At 40.7% G+C, this 4,909-nt stretch overlaps 1 long non-coding RNA gene across 1 annotated transcript; it reads right to left on the bottom strand.

Annotated features, from left to right (window-relative positions):
• Positions 1-781: 781 nt before the first annotated feature.
• Positions 782-3,598, bottom strand: LOC110275036 (uncharacterized). The gene is made up of 2 exons (XR_002367246.2): positions 3,486-3,598; positions 782-1,034 (listed from the first exon to the last, which is right to left on the bottom strand). It is a non-coding gene; the product is annotated as an uncharacterized LOC110275036 (long non-coding RNA).
• Positions 3,599-4,909: the final 1,311 nt, after the last annotated feature.

Here is a 4,909-nt window from a genome sequence, read left to right as displayed (position 1 = left end):
CCATTTGGACCATTTTCACTGAGAGGATGGGATGTAGCCATTGGCAAGGGTGATGCCTCCAGACGATTAGCCGTGCAGTGACAGCGCATAGGACCATTTTCCCGAGAGGATTGAAAGTAGCCATTGATGACGGTAATGCCCTACATACAGCTTGCCATGGAAAGGAGTAAGAAGGATTGGATGAATGTAATAAGAAAGTAGACATTCAAGAGGAGCACATCATCTCCGTACACCTATCTGAAATTCCCACTATTGATTTACATAAGTATTTCTATCTTATTTTATTTTCTGTTTATTATTAATTTTCGAAATCCATAACCATTTAATATGCCTAACTGAGATTTACAAGGTGACCATAGCTTGCTTCATACCAACAATCTCTGTGGGATCGACCCTTACTCACGTAAGGTATTACTTGGATGACCCAGTACACTTGCTGGTTAAGTTGAACGGAGTTGTGAACTTCTCTAACAGTGCCTGTAACTCTTTTGGTCCAACAACAACACTAAGCTGTTGGTGCCATTACCAGGGATTATTAAGATCCCAATTCATCATACCATGATCTCTTTTGGGTATTTTTGATTTCATACAAATACAAAGAGACCAATTTTGAGGATCACAATTTCGTCCACCAAGTTTTTGGCGCCGTTGCTGTAACACCCTAACTACCAAAGCTCACGCTTCCGGCTGCGCGACTCTGATAGCTCGGACATTACGACGACTCTTATACTATTTATTATTAAAATATGAGCCTGTTTGAAACTTTAAACCGCAAATACCGTTCCCAAAAATACTTTCGTTCGATAACGTACATCCATAGAAACCATACAACTTACAAAAACTCATAAAGAGTACATCCATATATATACATACATATATATAAATAATATTACAGACATTAACCAATACAATTCCTATCCCTCTTACAGAATATATCAAGATAAAGGCGAGGGTACAATAATTAGTAATCTAAAGCAATACAGAACATCACAACAATAACTAAATAAATTCTTCGTAACTTCTGCGCCCATATCCTGAAAGGGGAAAAATGTAAGGGGTGAGAACATCATCCTCGAAAGGGTTCTCAGTAGAGGGTTTTTGGGAATTACTGTAATAGGATACATGAAGATAAACCGTACCAGTGATTAATAACCATCTTATGTCTCTTTTCAAAAAAACAACAGTTTATAATGAAAGTAAAGTCAGAAATCTTTTTTGAAAGAGGAATTGTTCAATTCTCAAAACATCAAAGCATTTCAAAAAGGTTTATCTATACTGAACCAAAATAGCCCTTTATAATTTTCCAAACCAGAAACATAAGACCGGAATCAACCATCGGTCCATCTCAATTCAATCACGGCCTTAGGCCCAAACAATCCAATCCAACAACCAACCACCACAAACCAACAGAGTCCCAGTTGCAAGCACAGATAGGAAGTTCAAGCACAAACAAACAGTTACAGCAAGTAGAACAAGTAGCAGGTAATCACAAGTAATCACATAGGCAAACCAAGTATAATATGCACACCCAAACAATGTCACATAGATGCATATGATGCATGTCTGTCCCTAGTGGCTGATGATATCATCTGTCGGTTACCAAGCCAACCCGACGTGTCCGGTAGCTAACCCGGACACAGTCTCTCTGTTGCGCATTATTATCATTAGAGGGTATTTGCGCCCTGTCGCCATTAGAGGGTATCTGCGCCCTGTCGCCATTAGAGGGTATCGGTGCCCTGTCACCCTTACAACAGAGAGAAAACACAAGCATACTCGCTTACAACTTTCATCTCAGCCATTCGGCTTAAATTCACAAATCATTCAATTGCATACATGCATTTATATTCAATCATGGATCACCATCCATCTTAGCCATCCGGCTCACGGTTCAATTCAGAACCAACCAGTTATCAATAAATACAGCCCTTCGGCTTAAATTCATAATTCATAGCCAGCCATACGGCTTATAACTCATTCGGCAATCAGCCATAAATCAATATCACACACAGCCATTCCGGCTCACGGTTCAATCCAGAACCAGCCAATATTCATAATCATACACAGCCATTCTGGCCCATAACAAAAACAGTACTTCCATCATTCAACATCATCGAATTCATAAAACTGGCATTTAAGCCATAACTCACTTTTCTCAAGCCATTTCACTTTGAAATCAAATTTTTAACTCTTTTCAACCTTGACTTTAAAGATCTCATTTCTCAAATCATCTCAGGCTCATAAGCCAAATTTACTCAAAGTGATTTCTCTTTTAAAACAAAGCCACTCTCGGCAATCTCTTTCCAAAACTTCCAAAACCATGGCAAGTTAAGGATTTATTTCAAAGTATTCAAAATCACCCATCCAACAATGGGATTTTATAACAAAAGTTTCTCGGCAGAGTCCCAAGTCTTTAGGGAAGGTCAACTTACATCAATTCCTTAAAATTCATTGAAACTCTTAAAATTAGAATTTCTCGGTTCAAGTAAATAAAACTGAATTTATTATGAAACCGAACCATACAAAATCACAAGTTCCAACACGGTCCAAAAATCAACTCATTTGAAACGGAACCGGTTCATTTGAATCAAACCGCTTTCAGATTTCTTTTTGGAACCCATTTTTCCAACTCTTCCAAAATGCCTCAAACTTGATTACTCAATCAAAAGTCTAGGTTCCTTTAAAAATCACTATTTAAAGATCACTAAAAACTCCTTTTTATATTGAAATCAATATTAAAACATCATTCTTTCCTTCAGTGATTCAAACGGTAAAAATAGTTCAGTTCTAAATAAGCCGAACTCAACGTATAAGGTTCATCAAATAAATTAAGTTTGAAAACATAAATATCCTTTTAATAAATCAAATAATACAATTTCTCAAATCCAACCCTTTTTAAATAACCTTACAAACAAGTGTAGGATTTTATAGAAATTTCGGCAGCACCTCCCCTAAAACTTGGACTTTTGCCACCCGGTTCGGGTCCCTGCTAAACCGTTTCTCATTCCTTTTCAACAGCTCAAACCCAGAAATCAATTCAAAAGCAAGCTAAATCCAACAGTCGCCTCAGTGGCATATCTCAAGGAAATCATTTCAAAAATCAACTCAATATCAACCGTTTTAACTCATTTCCAAAGCCTTAAAGAAACAGCTCAGTAACAAATCATTTGTCCAAAACCGAATCAATTGAAGTAAACCAGGCTGAATTCAAAAGTGCATTCAACTTTTCAAATCATCAAAACAATTAACTCAAATCAAATCAATTATCAGTGGATTAAACTCAGATTTCAAATTCTTAAAGAATCAACTTCAAAACATTACATTTCACAAGCCGTACAACAATTCAGCCAAACCCACATCCATAATCATTCGAGTCAATCAAATAATACATAAGGCAGATACAATCACCAAATACACAATATCTCACATCAGTATCCATATGTAATAATTCCAATACATAAAACATAGTTTTTGGAAAGCGCCCCTACCTCAAAACGCAATTCCATAATCCAAACGCGTCACAGAGTCCTTTCCGCCTTAACCCGAAATCAACAACAACCGCAATCTCAGCTTCAAGCCACATCCGCAATAACCATAGCGACACTAATCGCAACATACAATAATCAGGACTCAACCCCACGTTATCAAAACTCATATTCATTAACTAAGCACAACAAGGTACTAACGCGAGGCTTTCGAAATAGAAATACTCACTAAATTAATGAAACGAAACAGCCACAACTCCAAATTGACTCGGCAGCGGCTCCGTTAATAAATTCTGAATAACGGCGGCGGCCCGAATTTCTGATAATAGCAGCTGTACAACCACGCAGTGTAAATACTCTTTCCGAGATTCAAAAAGGACAGAAACCGCAAATTAAAACCCTTACCGGTATACTTTTCCGGCGACGGCAGAAGTAGCCAGAAGTTCCGGCGGTGGTCTCTAAGGTCACAGAATCACTCCTGGCGGCCGGAATCACAGAGATGCAGCTCCCTTCTCTGGCAGCGACACCTGCGGCGGCCTGAACCCCTTTTGCCGGCGGCGGTTTGGACTTACCATCATCAGCAGCAGCGAGCTCAGATGGTGGCGGCGGTGTCTGGGTCAGATTCAAAAACCCAGAAGTAGAAGCAGATTTGGCGGCGGGAGGAGGCACGAACGACGGCGGCGCTCAAGAGCTCCGGCGAGGACGCGTTCTGCCTCATCGCTCTCTTCCTCTCGCGTGCAGTGGAAGCATCATTGGCCAGGGTTTGGTGGTGGCAACACCCTCAACCGCGGTGACAATGGCAGCTCGGCGGCGGTGGGAAGGAGCGGCGACGGCTTCTCCTCTACAGCGTCGAGTTCGCGGCAAAAGCTCCCTCGATGCCTGGCCGACGACGGCGCCTCTCCCCCCCTTCTCGCGGAACCCTCTTCCTCACGGCTCCTTTCAACCTCTCTCCCTCAGTCCAGATCGGAGCAGCTCCATGGTGGCAAGGATGGTAGGACGCGACGGCGAAGCTGTCCGCAGCAAGGCGTGACGGCGACTGCGACGGCGGTGAGCCCAGCACGCCGGCACAATCCTCTTTCTCTTCTCCTCCGCGGCCCTCCGTTCTTTCTTTCCGTTTCATTTGATGGCAGCTGTTGTTGTCGCTGCACATTGAATTGGAGGAAAGGGAATGTATGTCTCTGCTGTTGGGTTTAGGGTAACCGGGTAATGGGTTAGGGTTTTTGAGAAAATTAGGGCTAGGGGCATTTTAGTAATTTCACATAAAATTGGGAATAATATAGTAATTAAAACCCAAATTAAATCCAACACTAATTGTATATAGAAAATACTATTTGCTCATCAATCATACAAATTATTTTTCGTCAAATGCCCAAATCAAAATAATTAGAAGTAATATAATTAAACCCTTTATTTTCCAAAGTGGCAAC

The sequence above is a fragment of the Arachis duranensis genome, chromosome 9 (assembly GCF_000817695.3).
Source record: "Arachis duranensis cultivar V14167 chromosome 9, aradu.V14167.gnm2.J7QH, whole genome shotgun sequence".
NCBI classification, from domain to species: Eukaryota; Viridiplantae; Streptophyta; class Magnoliopsida; order Fabales; family Fabaceae; genus Arachis; species Arachis duranensis.
The sequence above is the reverse complement of the archived record's forward strand: the minus strand, read 5'-3'. Positions and strand labels throughout refer to the sequence as shown.